This window comes from Numida meleagris, chromosome 19, assembly GCF_002078875.1.
Source record: "Numida meleagris isolate 19003 breed g44 Domestic line chromosome 19, NumMel1.0, whole genome shotgun sequence".
Lineage (NCBI taxonomy): Eukaryota > Metazoa > Chordata > Aves > Galliformes > Numididae > Numida > Numida meleagris.
In genome coordinates, this window is record NC_034427.1 from 9,144,276 (window position 1) to 9,162,968 (window position 18,693).

The 18,693-nt window shown below is 49.4% G+C and overlaps 1 protein-coding gene and 2 long non-coding RNA genes across 6 annotated transcripts in view; 2 read left to right on the forward strand and 1 right to left on the reverse strand.

Moving 5' to 3' along the window:
- The window catches only part of LOC110408183, a 22,876-nt gene continuing 7,867 nt past the window's right edge, over positions 3,685–18,693 (reverse strand). The window contains exons 3-4 of the long non-coding RNA XR_002444203.1: positions 14,334–16,911; positions 3,685–4,439 (exon numbers count right to left, since the gene is read on the reverse strand). This is a non-coding gene — a long non-coding RNA (uncharacterized LOC110408183). The remainder of the gene's footprint in view (positions 4,440–14,333; positions 16,912–18,693) is intronic.
- LOC110408182 lies at positions 4,368–14,363 on the forward strand. Of its 4 annotated transcripts, XR_002444200.1 has the most exons (4): positions 4,368–4,451; positions 5,897–8,080; positions 9,769–10,363; positions 11,005–14,363. It is a non-coding gene; the product is annotated as an uncharacterized LOC110408182 (long non-coding RNA). The 4 variants fall into 4 exon arrangements; XR_002444199.1 differs by lacking the exon at positions 11,005–14,363 and having other exon boundaries at positions 9,769–10,991; XR_002444201.1 differs by lacking the exons at positions 9,769–10,363; positions 11,005–14,363 and having other exon boundaries at positions 5,897–6,763; positions 7,765–8,247.
- The window catches only part of RGS19 (regulator of G protein signaling 19), a 12,287-nt gene continuing 11,891 nt past the window's right edge, over positions 18,298–18,693 (forward strand). Inside the window, exon 1 of the mRNA XM_021416720.1 lies at positions 18,298–18,681. The gene's annotated coding sequence lies outside the window, so the exon portion shown is untranslated. The remainder of the gene's footprint in view (positions 18,682–18,693) is intronic.

Genomic DNA, 18,693 nt, shown 5'->3' on the forward strand with positions numbered 1-18,693 from the left:
AACACAACAGGCGAGTCTTGCTGATGATGGCTTTGAGCCACAGCTTTCAGTGGAGCACTGGCTTAACTCTCAGCATCAGCGATTACACCTGTAACAAATTGTGAGCAAAAACACACGAGCAGCTCTTGAAAATTCTGATTGTAGAAAAGGGCAGGAAGTGTCACCTGAAACAAAGAGATGCTTCAGAAGTGCCTTCCCAAGCCCAGCACCAGGAAACGAGCTTCAGAGCAGAATTTCAGTGGAGCTTTCTCCACCTTCTGTCTGTGGTTTTGTCTGGTTATTTCGCAGGTCTGACAAACAACCATTAAACCGGCTACAACACGGCACGGCCAGCTCACAGCCACCACAGCTGCTCGAAGCTACATGCATGGAAGCATTAGGAAACCTCCCAGAGTATAAGCAGATATTTGGGGGAGAGAGCAGGACCTAGGGTCAAAATCCACCCGGGGACTCATTCCACTTTAAGCTTACAGCACTGTGCTGCACTAGAAATGCCCCCACAGCATTTTGTTTTCCTGTGGGATTCTGTTTTCTTTGACAACCTGAGCAAAGCCCGGTGCAAGAAAATCCCCTTCTGCTTCAGGGAACGTTTCTCACACGTGGAACAGTCACAAAGACCTTGGAGCCACCTCCCCTTTCTGGGAACGCCATGAATGGGATTAAGCCCATGGTCTTGCAGCATTTATAGTGCTACTTTCATCATCAGAGCAGCAGAGAAATCTTTTGATGGACACTAGTAGCAGCCAGCAGTCATTAACCTAAAAGTAGGGGAGTTTTTCATCAGCCCTATTCAGTAGGAAAGTCAGGAAATGGTGAGAATGCTCTTCAAATCAGCGAAATAAAAGGCAAGACATCCCCCATACAGACACTTTCTTGCTAAAACTATTAATAAACATTGCACTTCGCGTCAATCTCTGAAGGTCAAAGCAATCTTTGTCCCTGGTGGAAGCTCTTACAGAGTTTTTAAGAGCTGTGTTTTATGCCTAAATGTACTTCCTTAATGAGTGCAATTCTACATCTGCTCAGGTGAAACAGGTTGCTGTACATTTGCTTCCTTCCATGGCTTTATTACACCTCCTCGGCTGCTGATGGCCAGGCAAAAGAAATGAAAGGTGCCAGGAAATGAAAATGGAGTTCCTGAAAGCATTTGTCTTTAGAATAATAACAATAATAATAAAGGTATATGAAGCAGTCTGCCTCGGCAGCAGTTCACAGAGAAATCACTGCACATCCTTTCTTATTACAAAAAAAAAAAAGTACTTAACATAAAAAACTTAATTCAACTGTACCACACAGAATAAAAACAAGATGGCTGCAAACAGCCCACAGACACCAGGGCCTCCCAGAAAGGCCTAACAGGCCTGGAGGTAGGGAGCAAAGGCGGGACACTTAAATATAGCCCAAGCCTTCAAGCAGATGGAAAACTCGCCAAAAAAAATAAATAGTCTAAAAGGTGTTCTGGGGGAGGACTGAGGAGCTGACTGGCGACAGGAGCTGTGCAACCCCACTGCCGCCATTTTCCCCCTGCCCCTAGCAACGGCCCCTTAGCAACGCCAAGCCACGCCCACTGTGGCCACGCCCTCTTCGCTCCCGCCTCTCCGCCAACCACGCCCCGCAGCCTCCCGGGCCCTGTCGCCGTCACGTGACCGCGCTGCCCCGTCGCGTCGTAACCATGGCGACGGGAGTATACATGCGCAGGCCGCGCCGACAGCGGGTGGAGGGGGGGTTCGGCGGTGGGACAGCGGCCGCAGTGAGGGGTACGGAGGCCGCCCAGCCCGCCGTGCTGCCGACCCCGAGGCCCTGCGGCCTGCTCGTGGTGGCTTGCCGCTGCTGAAGCAAACAGAGCGTGGGCGAGTTGAAAACCCGGAGGGAAAAGAACCCTCGTGGGGCCTGAGTTGCTGGGTTTTTTGTTGGGTTTCTTTTTTGTTTTTTTTTTCTTTTTTTTGCATTGTTGAGTTTTATCGTGTTTTATGTAGAAGGTGTACTTAGTCTGAAGGTTTACTGAGAGAGAAGGGGCTTTTTCCTGTCGAGAGTAACACTGCAAATTTGGATCCCTGAGGTTCTCCTCTCATACCCCGTTCCCTTGCGTTGCTGGTAATGACAGAATGCTTGAAGAAGCAGAAGGTGAAGGAAGATGAAATCCCTGCCCCCAGAACCTCCAGTTCTGCTACAGAAACCACGGTGTGACAGGTGGCTGAGGACAGGGAGGAGGATAACGATGAGCTCTAATTCTATCAATTTAATGAGTTCTTTCCTTATCAGCTTCAGCCTTGTCCAGATCTGCTAAGTGGCTTTTCCTGGAGATTGAATGACTGTGAATTAGTGTGTGGGGGAACTTCTTTTGTTACACACCTGACCAGATTTTCAGCCATTCAATCTCTGAAGAGCTGAGCTGTTCTCAGCTGAAGTGAGCATGCAGATGGCAGCTGAGCTCTTCTGAAAACCAAGGTTCACGCAGGGCCAGGTTCTGAGGCCGCCAGGCTTCCCCCAGCAATATCCAAGGCCTCATGGGGTGATACGCTGCTGGGGGGAATTCAGCCTTCCTTCATTTGCAGAAGTGTTTGTAGCATAGGGGTGCAGTGCACTGAAGGGAGCCTTGCTCTGGGTTCCTCTGCCCAGCCTAAGGAACACATCTTTGGGAATAACCTTAGCACCGGGTCTTCCTGCTCCAGGGCTGCTGATAACTTTTGAAGTGATGTAAAACAAGGATCTCACTTGGCTCGCTTCTACCCTCCTGAAAACCAATGTTGTTTTACCTTGCACCACATGAACACCAGGGCTGACCTCCTCTTGAGAAACCGGATAAGCTCTAAACCTCAGTGTGCAACCGTTTATAAAGCTTTAACACACATGAAGGCCGATTCCATCAGCAAAGAGGGGCAAGGATATATATATCTTTTTTCAGCAAAGTGGAAATTGAATTGCTTTACAAATTGCAAATCTGAAAGGTGACTGTATTTGTTCCTACACGTCTCGTCCATCATATTTTCTTAGCAATGTGAAAGCGCTTCCTCTCAAACTTCTTAGGCTCCTTCTCACTTTGCTGCATTAGTTGGGAAACAAAGCCATGTTTCACATAGAAGACAAAGGCACGCAGCACATTTCACGTGCCACCAAAAGCGGCTCTTTGCGCCGCGCAGCCCAGTGAAGTTTTCCCCTCTTTGACTCAGATAACATCCCTGTGGTGACTGGGTGACGCTTAGCAGGAAAACACATCTCAGCTTTGTAGCAGGAGTTGACAGCACTGATGTGCTACTGCTTTTGGAGAGTTAAGACACGTGAACAGACAGCTAGATCTGTGCTGGCTCTGATTAAATTAAGTGCTGCGGAGTCAGTCTCCTGAATTTCTGTTGGCTGGGAACAAACCGCACAAAGGTGAGAGCCTGTGTCCTGTTACAGGCTCCACTGCTATCACCAATATTACATTGTAATGAACCATTTACGAGCAAGCCTTATAAATAGCTACTTGGATTTATTTAAGAGCACTGACAGGAATTTAAGATTTTTTAGTTTTGTTTGGCTACTGACCCAAACATTAACTGCTTCAAAGCTATACATTACCTCAAAATAATTAGAGATCAGTAGTGTGAAAGAGCCATGTATGTAGAATCCGTGCAAAAATAGACAGGTACCTTCACTGAAAGTATGCTAAATATATTTATATATACAAATAGGCACACAAAATCGGTAGGTGCCTCTGCATGCTTTATTGGTGTGCGCAGTTATTTTTAAGTGTATTCAAAACCTTGGCAAATGCCAAGCCAGAACTGAAACTGCTCTTGTTTGCAGCCCCAGCCGATGCACGCGCTGCTGTGGCAGTCACGCACACGCAGCCTTCTCAGGAGCTGCCTCGTGCTGCTTCTGTTGAGGCAAAGAGGTGTTGTGCTGGTGCCTTGGAATCCGTACACCACATCAATAGCGAAAGGAAAACAACACGCCGAGGTCCTTAATAAACATGGATTATCTTGTTCGCTGCAACTGCTTGCAAACGACAAAGGCAGCCTTGAGTTCTGCAGAAGTCGAGTGCCTTGCCCTGTTTCTATAATCGGGCCTCCTCTTGGGTTGCCTGCTTCCTACGAGACCTGGGTGAGTCAAACAGGGCTCAGGGAGGTGCAGCCTTCGGCAGGCAGCTCATCTCACTTGAGAAGTTTCAGTTCCTGGACAGGTTTTGTAAGAACAACGCCCTGAAGCAAGAGATTACGAGACAGCTTGGCTGCGCTTCGGGGCGTGAGCCAGGGAGGCTTCAAGCAGAGCTCCCCGAGCTCTTTATCATAACACGCGCTGCTCCTCCAGCAGAAAGCAGAGAAAGCAGAAGCTGTCGTGGTGTATCAACTGGTAGAAAGAATATGCTTCGAGATGCCTGACATCCCACTTGCAGAGTCCAGTGTCATCCTTAGAACCACTTCCTCCTTCTCGTCAGCAGCTTCCTGTGCGATTTCCTGCGTTGTTGTGTAAGAGCAGTACAAATGAAAGGATTCCTGGTTTATAGAAAGCCATTTTCCGTCCCTAGCAGCTTTTCTTTCAACCCTACTTACAAAATCCCTTTTAGTAGCAGTTTCCTAACAGCTTGGTTTCCTCTGTTTTGTTTGGTTGTTTTTAAGATTTATGTTATTTCTATCTACAGTCAAAATCTTTTTCCTGGCTTTTTTTTTTTTTTTTTTTTTTTTTGAGATACAACTATGGTTAACATAGAAGCGTAAGAACTCACTAGTTCTGTTACAAAAAGTATGTTCTGAGAAAGAGTGCAGCAGGGTTTCTATTGCACGCACAAGAGCTAATTTTTCACTTAAGTCACTTAGGGATCTTAATAGCTACAAATGTCTTGGGCTTTATGAAATAAAGAAATTAATTTCCTTCCCATCTCCATCCAAAATCCACTGTGAAGAGCAAATGTATTCCGAGTAATTTGCATGCACCCTGCACCATTCCTACTGTTGTGAGGATATCGCTCCCTCCCACAGACACTAAAGCTGCTTACTCAGTGCTTAAGGCCAAACTCTAATAATGCTTTGATGGATCCTAAACTGAGGTAAGTTGGCATCTCCTGAAACTGAGCTTTGGCAGAAATTTAACCTCCTTTGTACACAATTAGATTCTTTTAGTCTCACTTAAACTGCCACCCACCTTCTATTGTGCCTTATAAATCTTCCAAACAGCCTGAACTTTCTTCTTTTTTTTATTGATATGTAAATTAAATCAGTTTACTTTCCTGCTAATCATCTTCATCTGGGTACAAATTAATCTAAGGTGAACCCAGCTGGGACAAAGGCAGGCTCCTTATCCTCCACCATACCCTCCTGCTTTTTTCCACATCTTATTGGCTTGTCTGCTTAGAGTCAAGCCAATTTACTCCACCTCTTTTGTAATTAAGAGCACTGTCAATGAACTAAACCCAAGAAGCTGTGTAGCACAGACGAAATGTAAGGCTTGTGAGGACCGAACACATTCATTGCTCCTGACCAACAGCATTTCCTGTGATAAGAATAGTTTCTGCTTACCACAAGTTGTCACAAACTTATGCACAAATTCCACTTTCTGAGAACTAAACCAGTGTGCCTCAGGCTGACCTTCATGTGAATCTTGGCAGGTTTGGTTCACACGCCTTGGTGAAAAACAATCTCAGCCCCTGGAGTTTGTCCATGGGTTTGCACTCATTCACCTCAAGCTTTTCAGCTCTGGCAGGCAGCTCGCCACATTTCACCCACAATAGTTGTGATAAATCCACCTTCAGTGTTAATTTTTGCCTGCAGCCTTTAACCACCTTGTGTTAATTCTGTGGTCAAGGCTGAAACCAGAAGGTGGACTTCAGGTTTTATTGTAGAGTACTGGTATGACTCCAAGGAACCTGTTTCGGTAGCAACAAGCTGAATTCAACAGTAGTTTCTGTTTTACGCAGGTTGTTTTCAGAAGTTGTTGACATCACCCTGCCTGTCTGGGCTTCTCTGCTGTGATGACATCCTCACCGTGAGACCCCCCTGCCTTTGAGAGCTGTGGCTTTCCAAAATCAGGATTCTGTACAGCACACCTGAGCCACAGGTACACATCAGCAGCAGCAAATGATGAACACAGAGCTCTCCAAGTCCCAGTTTTAACACGGGGAACTGACGTCTGCAATCCTCAGTTTGTTAATTACCCTTTGTGGCTTCAGTAAAACGAAGACAGTTCTACTTGGGATCTTACCAAGCCTCACGACTCAGTTGGTTAGCATAAATGAAAGGTTAGGATTTGTATGATGCTTTCTGAACAGCAGATGCATTTGGATTTCCCAGCCACCCAAGTATGTGATGTCCAGTGGCTTGTACCTTCAGCATTACTTTCAGCCAAAAGTAATCAGCATATCACATGCAAGGCAGTATCTAGCATCTTTGCACTTCTTGTTTGATACTTGGCAAGGTCGTACGAGCCTTTCATGGCTTTGACTCCTGCCCTCATGCAGCTGGGATGGCCACTGGTGACCTCAGTGCTTGGACCAAGCTTGAGTCGCAGTTCCAGGAATGCTGCCCAACCCAGCTCCCCTGTGACAGAGCTGGGGTTGCTCCAGCTCCTCAGTGGAGCTACGCTGACTTGCAATGACCAGTGCCTGGCCATCTTCCTGCCTTTGACTTCAGTTTGTTCACAGACCACAGTGGAACCGAAGGGGGACATCAGTCTCAAGATACGCTTGGCAAGCTGACATGGCCAGAGCTACTGAAAAAACACCAGCCATGACAGCCATTTCCCCACGATCCCCACACATTTACAATCTTCCAGTTCTACAGAGCAGGTAAAATGATTCCCTGCTGTGTTTGTGCTGCAGCTATTCTGCTCCCATCCCGAAATGCAGATGGCTTTTCTCAGAACTTGAAAGCGTTGTTCTCTAATAGACTGAATTGAACTTTGTATTTTGTGAAGCGGTGGGGACTAAGTACAGTGTGTCTGTAATGACACATCTGTCTTCTAAGAAGCTGTACAGAGCGCAGCCAGAAGACCTTTGGGCTCATCTGAAAACACTGCATTCAAATGAAAACTGAACTAAAAATAGTAATTACTGGGAAACAAAGGGGACAACCTGACCCCACAGTTGGCAGACTCAGAACAACAGCAGCAATATGCAATTCTCTGCATATTTCTAAACCATACTTGAGAACAGCTTCCAGGAGCTTCCAAGTAGAGATGCGTGCACAGCTCTGACAGGAGAGAGGGCCCAAACACAAAGCAGCTAGTCTGACATATTGCAGCTTATCTAGCTGCAAAAGCTTTCAAGTAGACCAGACTTGAATCTTTTCCCTTACAGCAGAAGACTTGAACAAATAGCAAAGCTGTAAATAACCACGATGAGGTAAGTCTGAGTCAGTTTAAGAGTGATGCCCTGTGCTGTGGTAGTACATAGAAATCTCAGTGCAGTTCAGGCTCTTGTATGACAAGGCAGCACGCAGCTCCCTGGAATCAAGGTGGAAAAAATAGGAATGTTATGAGAAATGATAAGGATTTGAGCTTGCTAGGATTAAAGGACAGGTCAGCATCAAAGCCACAAGCAAATGCATATCTTCTGAGCCCAATAGCAACACTTTTATTCACTGGCCAGGCTAAAGAAACTACTATTGGTACCATAAATTAGCGCTCATATCAGTGAGATCTCTTCAAGCCAATCCCCAGACCAGATAACCTGTATATTTTTTTTTCACACAGTATATATCAAGTAACCCAAGGAACCCCATGTATAAAAGGAACAAATATAATTCTTCTGTATTCTTCCTCTTCCCTTCCTTTATGTTGCCTTGCAAGTCACAGCAGAAAGAAAGATGGCTTCAGGACAGAGAGATTCCTACACACCAGAGATTATTCCACAGACCAGAGGCACCTCTCCATTTAATGCAGCCCAAGAGAAGGCAACACGTCCAGTATTCACCGAGACAGCCCATCCATAAGAACATAAAACCATGCTGGCCTCCTATGCCTTCATGGTGGATGCCAGCCTCTTGAAGGAAGCCAAGCCTAGCACAGACAGAGCAGAAGAAAGAGGCCAGGGCCTCTTCAGGCCGATGAGATCTGCCAAAGCCTGTGATCATCTCAAAACCTGAGACTGTACCAAGAGCTGAGAGTAAGTTAACCACAGGCAGATCTCTCAGCAGGGATCAGGCCAGAGCCACGCGAGGCAGGGCTAATGAACGCAGTTCATCCTATCCTGAAATATCACTTCTCAGATCTTTCTGTATGATTAGAACCCAGAAGATCAGAAATAAAACCTTTTTTTTTTTTTTTTCATCTGTGCATCCAGGTTTCTACTCTGCTTTTCATGGGGGGGGGGGGGCATTCTCTAATCCGTGCTGTGAAATGGCATTACACTGAGGGAAAGCATTCCAACAGTTATCATAGACATCTGCATGTGGCAAACTTCTCTTGCCTTATGTTAGACATGAAATTTGGCATGGACATTTGGACCACAATTCTATGGTCATTTATAACAGGTTTGAGCACTACTGGATCGTTTAGCATGACAAATTCAATCCAGATCAGGCCTGGGCATACAATTACGTTTCTGTTGAATTAACCAGACTGCATAATGTGGCGTTTATGCTGGCTTTCTGCAAGCAGCAGGAAGAAAGACAACATCTAATCTGGCATGAAGCCTACCAATACAGAGCTAATGTCATAACTTTTTTGAATGATTTTGAATGGGATCAGCACTTTGGGTTGTGTGGTCGAGTATTTTATATCCAGGAGCCCTAGAGCCAGATTTCCTGCATTGTCCACCTGTGACCAGTTTTGCAGTGTTCAGACTCTCCATGAAGTTCTCTTTCATTATGCCTCCTTGCAAGCCCTTCATCCCATCTGAGATTCTTGTTGTAGCCCATAATAGCACCATCAGTATCAAGTATTTGGGATCTGTCTCTAAACGCAACAGCCTCTCACTATTGCACCCAAGGTCCTGCAGTATTGTATGTGCATCTAATTGCTTGTAAATTTTCTAATACAAATATCACGGTTATTTGTTCCACTGGACCAGTGGATGCATGCTAGCTGTCATTTGCTTACATAGTTACTCTAACATTGCCCATGCAGCCATGGGAACTGACAGCATCGATCTCCCAGTCCATATTCCTAATGGCCATTAGTCGCGTCTGATTCCTGAAAGGACCCATGCTTCTGCATGCCTCCATATTCCAGGACTCGGGCTGGAAAAGACTGTGCTTGCTTTCATTCTCGGAAGGTGCTGTTTGCTGAGAAAACCAAGGGTACCAGGCTGTCAGTCACTGAGAAACCTTGAAGAATCTCCCCTCTGTGCTGTTCTACCCACTGACACTTCACATCCAGTCACTTCTACCAAAGTAATCCTTCTAATTTACAACTGCAGGCTGGAATTTCTCTTTGGGAGAAACCCTTTCTGGAAAAGTTGCTTATTTTAGAACCCACAGCCTCAAGGAAGATATTTTTCCCTAATCCCAAACTAAATGATATCATACTTGGCTAGCGCTGTAACCATGGTACTGAAGTTATTTATGACTGAAATTAATGCTATAGTTAGCAACACTGGAACAGGGTTCCTTCTATGCTACTGTCCAACTGCCTCCCTCCCCCAGCCCAAGGCTACACTGCAAAGCAAGACACAGTGTCTCCAGAGGGTCTTTAATTTGCAGTAAACAATGTCAGCCTTTGCTGATTCCCAAATCTTGGCAACAGACAACTGGATATGCACAAAGATGCATCTTCTAAACAAAACAAAGTACTTGGCTGTGTTTGCATTGATCTTACTTTGTTCCGAGATTTATTTGCTTTTATTTATTTTAGCTCTGAAAGTAAATTCCGTGAAGGGACCTGGAACTCCAGTGTGCAGAGCCAGGACTGGCAGCAGCGGGGAGAGCTCGGCTGTACACCACTCATCAGCTCTAAGCCGAGGGAATCACCACGAGGGAAAGAGGAGAGGTCAGCATTTGTGCCCCGGGACACTGCATTGGTTGCCTCTGAGAAACTGATAGCTTGTATACGGGCAGGAACCAAACCAATATTATTCCAAACTGATCCCTCTGCAAAGATCCCAGAGAAGGTTGGGAAGAATCCAGCAAAGCAGAAAACAGAAGAAACAGAAAACCACACAGTGCTGAGTCCCTCCTGGTCAAAGATCAGGCAGCTCCCTATTTCCACAGCACAGATCAGAGGGAACTGCTCTCAGACACATCCTGAGCTTCAGACAGCAGCCTGGTGACCCTAACACCTCCGTGCTCCTCTGAGGCATCGCACCAGCAGCAGTAGCTCCTGCATGCCTTCCTCTGGTCATCTCGCAAGTCAAAGAATCATAGAACAGGGCTGCAAGACAGACACTGCAAAGATAAAGATAAAGGATGAAACAGGGAAGAGAGAAGAAAACAGGAGAAAGAAGAGCACAGTAAGAAGAGAAGTAGTATGGGGAAGTGGTGGGATGCTGTGCTGGGAAGCGAGCGTACAAGGATATCAGCCCATCTACTGATTCATACAGAGGGCAGTTTGTGTGAATTTAGACATCACGTGCAATAAAGCAGGCAAGCCAGTCTCCATTGGCCACACCACTACCGTGGTTCCATTGGATGGAACATCGATTTGATGTCAGTTCTGCTACCTGGATTAACCTTTCAGTGCCTTTCTTTGAATGCCAGTTGGCACAGCAGTCTGATTCTGCTCACCCCAGGAGTGAAGAGCCAAATCCCTACCCCGTGGTTTGGGGCTTTTTGGATAGACTGGCTTTGGGCCCAATCCAGTTTACAACTAAAGTCGATAGAAGAAAGCCTCAAGAGCTTCACTGAAGTAGTCAAATCATTCTGGGAAAACATACTGGGGGGCAATGCAGGATTTATTTTGTGCCTCAGTCTTATTTTATTTTACAGCCTAACCCTCCAATTCCCAGAGCCACGATTCTCCCAGTGCCTTCATGGAATTTACACTGGAGTCACTTAACAGGGCTCTGCTATATCTAAATCATTGCCTCATTTTTTGCTCTATTTTTTCTTTGCCTTTTTTTTTTTAATTTATTTTTTCTCCTTTTGACCACAGGCAAAGGAAATAAATCATCTGATATCCTGCCAGCAAACTGCCATCGGCGCTTTGAGACTGGAGGCGTTTCTCCTGCCCCAAAAGAGCATTAAAAAAAAAATCTAGCTGATAACTTGGACAGACTTCAGGTATGTCTGTGTGCATACCAGCAGTTAAACTGATTTCTTCCACTATCTTATCTGTCCATTTCTGGTTTTGAAGGGGAGGAAGTTTGGCAGGCAAGCTACTCTTGGAATGCACTCGGTAAACCACGGACAGGAGAACCGAGGAGCATAAATAGAAATAACCATAGGTGTAGCAGCTGGGAGCCTGACTTCTGGCTTCTATTCCTAGCTCTACCCGTGACTTGGAACCTTGGTAAGCCACTTCACCTCTCCCTGCTCCAGCGTTCCCACAGGCACAGCTCACCCATTTCACAGGTACCCCAGGCAGAGGAACCCTGCTGCTCCCAGCCAGGTCGGTGTCTCTGGAGGAAGAGCCTCATCCCTCTGCCTCTGTTAGCCCAAGGCCATTCGTCCCCGCAGGTCAGGGCACACCAAGGGGAGCTGGCAACTTGAACCAAGCACATCTTGTGAAGCTTTTTGGGATCCGTCAAGGAAAGGAAAACCACTTTAACAAAATGTTGCTAATTATAGCTCGACAGCATATAACGCATTCCTGCTCTGGACAGAGCTCTGCTATCAGCCAACTTCATTATACACTATCTTTGCCCAACTCCCTCCTTATTAATTGTGGCCAAAGCACTGAATAAAGCCAAGCTGCTGCTCGCTCTCCATTTCTCCTTCTTCAAGACCAGTTCCTTGACAGCAACAGCAAGACTGCGAGCCTGCTATGCTGGGCTGCCTGCACTCCCTGCCCCCAGCCAGCAGTAAATATGTCTCTGCACTTTTATTCCTGCCTGCCCGGAGCAGATTCCTGGGATGCTAATGCCAGATACAACCATGGCCTTGGACAGGCAGTCCCACGGCTGAAGCAGGATGGAGCTGTGCTGTCACCCCAGCAGCCTGCAGATGCCCTGCCACAGGCCATTGGAAAGCAGAGCCCTTTTTTTTTTGCAAGTGCTTTGCAGCATCCTCCTTCAACTGGAGCATGCAAGAGCCCAGGCTTCTCCAAACCCTCTGCATCCACACCCCAAGGCTCCAGCCGTGGTGCAGCACAGGGAGGTTTGAACACTTGGCATTGGCAGCAAGCAGGAAAACTGCAGAAAAACCCAGTGCCCACATACACTGTGAGCCCTCTGGGCATCAGGGGCAACAGCAGCATGAAGGCATCCCGGATCAATCTGATTTCTATATAAAAACAGGAAACTGCCCCTCCCTCCACAAAAAGGGAGGAAGAGCTTCCTGGCCTGTATCTGTGTCACTGAGAAACGAGGCAGGAACAAACAGCTCGCTCCTTCTTATCCCAGAGCGCATCTGAAAGAGTAGACACTTCAGTGAATTCCTTCTAGGAGTACTCCTAAATCTGTCCCTAGCACAGTTCCTGGAAAACAGCGAGATCTCTGCTCCCACAGGGCTCAGACAGATGGCTTCAGACCTCTCCTAACACCCACTTCCCGCAGGAGAAGCAGATGGGAGCTGTGCTGCAAGCCACAGGGCAGGGTTACCTCCTGATGTGCCCAGGGATGCAGGCATTTCACACTGGGCCACTGCTCCAAATCCAGATTGAGCACATAGCAGCTGGCCCTCAACACCGACAGTTGTTCGGTGCCCCATAGGAGATGAGTACTTGCACAGGAGCCCACCAGCTCCCTCCCCTCCAGCAGACACAGCAGAGAAAGCTGGGATTGATTCAAGATCTAGAAAAAACAAACACCCTTTGCCTTCAGAAGCAGTACTTCCCACGCTGCACTGAGCGTTTTGGGGCAGGTTCTTACGTGTCACTTTTACTTATGTTTTGAGAATTATCTGTAGGGTACAGGGATGTCAGGTTGGGTGTTAGGAAACATTTCTGCTCAGAAAGAGCAGTGATGCAGTGACACAGGCTGGCTGGGATGGGGGGTCACTGTCCCTGGAGGTGTTTGAGAGCCATGGAGATGTGGCACTGAGGGACGTGGTCAGTGGGCACAGTGGAGTGATACAAGTTGGGGACCTTGGAGGTCTTTCCCAACCATAATGGTTCTGCATCAAGTAGTGCCTACCCCTGTCCCACGTCCATTACAGAGAGAGGGGGAAGAACAAAAACATCCACATCTCAGGCACTGTCATCATTCCTCTGGACAGAAGCAACTGCCACTGCCACGTAACCTGGGAGCCAGCACCCGAGCCCATGTTCCCTCAACACTGCGCTCCCCTTCACCATCATCTCACACTGCTTTTGTTATTGCAGAAGATTACAACAAGAGGCAAAAAAAGGTGAAACATTCATTAGAATACCCAAAACTGAGAAACCCTTTAGAATAATTCAAGACAATTGGGATTGGAAACGTGGACCAGAAATAGGCAGGAGCTGCTCCAGTCTCCACGCTGCTGTTTGCCAACCTGTGCAACAGCCACAGCTTTGCCTGGTGGGCTGGAGGAACGGGCACTGCAGCCACATGAGCCAGGCCACAATGCCTTACTGAAGCAAATCCTGACTTGTGTTTGATCTGGAATGGCATGCCATGCATATCAGGCCACCACCAAAGCTTTCAGCATCACCTGCTCAGGTAGAAAGAGGGATTGTACAGTATTAAGCCAAAAAAAACACATACAGGAATTGTTGTTCTGCACATAAAAGCTGTCAGCTTCGCATACACGAGAAACCTCAAGGTCATGAGTGCTGCTTCCTGACAGTGATTCCTGGACCTTGCTACATCAAAACAGAAATATCAGAATGATACTTTTAGAGTCACCAACCACCGCTTGCTTTGCCTGCTGCTGTGTAGCTAGCAGGTCATGCACACTTGTTTAGATGCATCTGCATAGGAATCCAAACTGCAAATAAAGAGCTGCAACAGAAGTTGTGGTTTTGTTATTACTGCTCAAGACTGAGACTACACATGAAAAACACTTTCCAGTTCAGACGGAGGAAATGGAAGGCACAAAAGGCTCCGTTTGCTACTCAGCAGGGTGGATGTCTAATGAACTGCTTCTACCAAATAACTGAGAGATGAGGGAGCAGCGTGGAGAGGTGCTTTTCACACAAGTAGCATGAAAAATCAGAATACCATTCTTGGGATAGGTTACACAACCAGGAATATTTTTACCTTCCCTCCTCTTGCGCTAAATATTTTGTTTGCATTGTAAACACTTGACCTCCACTTCTCAGTCCTTCCCCTCAGATGCCCCCATCTGCACCTTCCCCCTCCAAACAAAGAGCTGAGGCTTCCCAGCAGCTCTCCAACGTACCTGCAGGAGCTGCTCCATCCGCCTGCAGCCTTCCACAGAGACCACGCAGAACCACTTTCGTGTCCACAAATGAAAGGCTTCCAGAGCAGATCTCAGCTCCTCCCACGTGCTAAAACTGGTGAACTCTCACAGCAGGCAGGTGGGAGCAGGCTGGATGCAGCCCAGCCTTTTCCATCTTGTAGTCAAGGAAAGGCCATAGATGTGCAGATACTGCCTGCCTTGATTTCAGCCAAAAGAAAAGTCCATCCAGCTCCACTTGGTCTTTATTGTTACTCCTTCCAAACTCTTCCCGGCACACCTCATTGCAACTGCTCAGCTATTGCTCCAACAGTGATGAAAGCTTGAGAGAAAGTTTGCACATCCCCAGCAGGCTCAGGTGGAAAACCAGAGGTAATTTGGAGCATTGCTTACTGCTACTACAACTAGCAGCACAATCCACAGCTAAATGAGTTCTGAACCGTAAAAAGTCCTATGCTCTGCTTCTGCTACAGGACCTTAGTGCGGTTAAATCCCCAGCGTGGAAAGCAGCTCCTAGGCTGTTTGTCAGGTGTCTCCTTCAGTCTTGACTGTGTCAAGAAGCAACAAGGGCCAGCTGCTTCCCGAAGGAGCCAGGAGGCAAGAAAGGATGGCACCAGCCAGGGTCCAGCCCCAGATGTCACCACCATGTTCATCCAAGAGCCCTGCTCACGAGGCAACCTCGCAATGATGAGGCAGACCAGTAAAAGGCAAGCAATGAATCAGTCCCAGAGTCAGGATCAGGCCCAGCAAGTGCTGAGCAGCTCTACAAAGGCCAGGTAAGGCTGAGGTCACAAATCCAGCATCCAGATTGGAGTCAAGCTCAGCAGGGCCCATGGGCAGGTAGGGCTAAGAGCAAGCCAGCCCCAGCACTGCTACAGCAAGAGCTGAGAGCTCCACTCTGAGCTTAAATAGGGCTCCTGGGCTGAGTGCAAAGGGTGTGGATGGAGGCCCCCAGGTGAGGCTGCTCAGGGCTGTTAAGGAGTATTGCTGCCCCAAACCCTGACAGCTTGTAGCTGTAGACAGTAATTTGCAGCGATTCCTTCCAAGATGAGACCTCCATAATGCCAAAGACCTTGGGGCTGCAGCCCTAGAGCTGCTTTCAGTGCCGGCGCTAGCCCTCCTGGCTATGACTTCTGCTAAGCTGCTTCCCCTCTCCCCCCGAAGCTTGGCACTGAAAAGCAAACAAACAGCTCCGTGAGCTGCAGGATTTGCAGCCTGGCTTCCAGCGGGCTGGCGTCTCATGGGGGACTGACCTGGGTGCCTGGGAGGGCACAAACTCCGAGGGAAGCTTTTCCCACGGCTCGGACATCAATCAGATGTCAGCACTGTGTGGATTCTCTGGTGTCTAATAGGGGCTGGCAGCGTGGGTCGGTGTTTCTCACAGCTGCAGCCCTGGCCCTGGTCACTGCTGCTTGCAAATGTAGGATCTGAGCTCCGTACCTCTCTGCTGGTTTGGGTTAAAACTGGCCAAAGGGTTAAGGAGTTTTTAAAGAGGGGAATTTGGAAGAACGGGAATGTGCCGATACACAGTGTGCTTGCATAAACTCTGTTACGTTAGGAAATCAAACTAATTAGCCCCTTTTTTTTCCCCTAAACGTGATAGAATTTATTGCTGCATTGTTCCCAGTGGTGCTACAGCCCCCCTGAAGCTTTGCTCTGCAGAGAGCCACACTGCAGGACCTCACGCTGTTGCTTTACCTTCAAGCCTGAGTGCATGTGAGACAACGGGGTCCTCTCATCCAATGTCTTTACTGGAAAGGGGTAGAAAATGGAGACATGAGCTGCCTTAAAATGTCAGCAAGGATCCTGGAGCCCGAACGGGTCGGTTCATGTTATTGGGTTCATGCATTTGGGCTGCAGGGACTCAGGTCCTGTTGGTACCTTGGAGCTCCAGCACAGGTCCCTCTTTGGGTCCCTCCACCCAAACTTCCCGCTGCAAAGCCTGGGTAGGGGTGGGAGAAAGAGGTCTTTGGAACACAAAACCTCTCTGAGCACCTCCGTGCATCCCATCCCAACACCTGCCAGCCTCTTGGGGTGCACATCATCTAGGGACCGTGGGAGGGAGCGGCCCGCTGCTGCTCCAGCAAGGCTGGTATTGCAGAGTGCTTTGGAGCTGGGGCTTGAGGAACCACTGACAGGATTTCTCCATCAAATGGTGCTTTGCAAACCCATCGGGAGCCGCGCTGTATCTCAGTCCTGACACAGGCTGACTCCTCTCAGATATGCATCAGAAGAGGCTTCCTGTTCCCTAGCAGCCTGCCTGGAGTTCCTGGAGCTCTTCTTGTGGAGCACAACAAGGCGTGCAGTGCTTGCTTTGTGCTTGCTTCGTGCTTTCCCCACGCCATCCAAGCCGAGGTTGCCCCGTTCACCCAGCGCCGCCCTACGGGACCTCTATCGGCAGCGCCAAAAATCAGCAAATCCGGGCGCACCGAAGGCATCGCTCTCTGTTTGGAAGCACCCGTGGGGAGAGGAAGGAGACCTCATCGCAGCCGAGCTTACAGAAAAGATGCGGAGCGGCTTTTCGCACGGTCCGACAGCGAAGGGGCAAGGTGGGGGGTGGCTTTAAACAAAAAGAGGGGAGACTCAGGTTAGGCACAAGGAAGAAGCAAACTGTTCCCTCACAGGGCCTCGGGTGCTGCATCCCTGGAGGCGCTGATGGAGCTCAGGGCCGGGGGCAGCCCCAGCTCAGCCGCATCCTCCCGGGGAGCCGCTGCCGGCGGAGTCGGGCGGCACCTGCGGGCGGGTCCCGCTACTGCAGCGCGGCCCCGAGCCCCGCGGGGGGCAGAGCCGGGCGGGGTGCGGGTGGGAGCGGGGCGGCGGGAGGCTCTTATCTCCATCCGGGTTTTTTTTTTTTTTCTCCATCCGAAGGGCTGGAGAATCTCGAAATAGTCGCGAGCCCAAAGGTTCGCGGGGATTTCGGAAAATCCCGGCTGCTGTCAAGCGGTGTCCTCCTGCAGGCGCAGGGGGCTGGGCGGGGGTTGCAGGCTCCGAGCACCACCAAGTGCTAAAGCAAACCTGCTCCGAGGAGTTGGGAAAGTTGCAACAGGACGTGCCCTGCTTCGGCCTTGGGCACGTCCTCCCTGAGCAAACCCCTTGCGAGGCAGCGGTGCTGGAGGGGGAAAATGGGGAAAACTGGGAAAATCCAAGGGAGGTGTTGATGTGGCAGGAGATGCCCGTGCAGGAGAAGAGCTCTGGGCTCCGAGCCGCTGCTCGCATGGGATGGGGCCGGGTTCAGCGTTTGCAGCTCAGCAGCCACGTGTGAAGGCCCCGTTTTAAATGCTTCCCCCGCGGAGCACGGTGCACGTCGCCGGGATTGAAATGGGCGGCGGTTTGATCATCGTCTCTCCCAGGGAAATGGGTTTTAATGAGGTTCTAAATAATAAAGTGGGATAATTTCCCTGCCGGGCGAGATCATGAAATTTTTATGCCTCCTTTCTCTCCCAAAGTTGTATCGCCCTTTATTTTTAGCAATGCATGATCCCCCTTTCACAAACAAGCAAATAAATAAATAAATAACACAGGGATTTAGGGGAAGTCACTCCGTTCCCGGCAGCCCCACGCACCAGGGGTGGGCGAGGACCCACAGAGCGGGGGGGTACCTCCAGCTCCTTCCCTTCCCCAGGCATCTGGAGAAAGCCTCAATGGCAGAGTGGGGGAGGAGAGGGGGGGACACTTTCCCCTTTGTGCCCCCATAGTGCAGGGACGGTTTGGGAGGTGATGCTGGGGGTGATGCTGGTGCTGGGTGCACGGTGCTGAGTGCCAGTTTGGGGTGCACGGTGCTGAGTGCTGGGGAAGGGCACAGGGTTCAGAATGTTGGTGCAGGGGGTCCCAGTGCCGTGAGCTGGCACAGGATGCCTGCATCGGGGGTGTGGTGCTGGGTGCCAGTGCTGGGTGCTGGTACAGGGCTCTGGGCGTGAGATACCAGTACGGGGTGCACAGCACCGGGTTGCAAAGGTGCTGGGTGCACGGTGCTGGTGCAGGATCCTGTACCTGGTGCAGGATGCAGCTCGGGTGCTGGTGCCGGTGCTGGCCGCACGCACCGGACAGCGGCTCTGGGTGCAGGCGTAGGGCACGGGACCGGGCGCTGGGTGTGTGTGTGCGTGTGTGTGTGTGTGTGTGTTTTGACGTGAGGAAGTGCCAAAGCTGCAATTGCTTTAGGAAGTCAATCGCAGGGGCCGGGGGACGCGTGCGCAGTGCAGCCGCTCCGCTCCGCTCGGCTCCCGCTGCCTCTCCCTCTCCCTCCGGTGCCGAACCCGGGGGCAGCGCACGGGCGGCGGCCGTGGGTACGGGGCAGCGGACGGCGCTGCTCGACGGCGCGGATGCCCGACCCGTGAGTACCCCG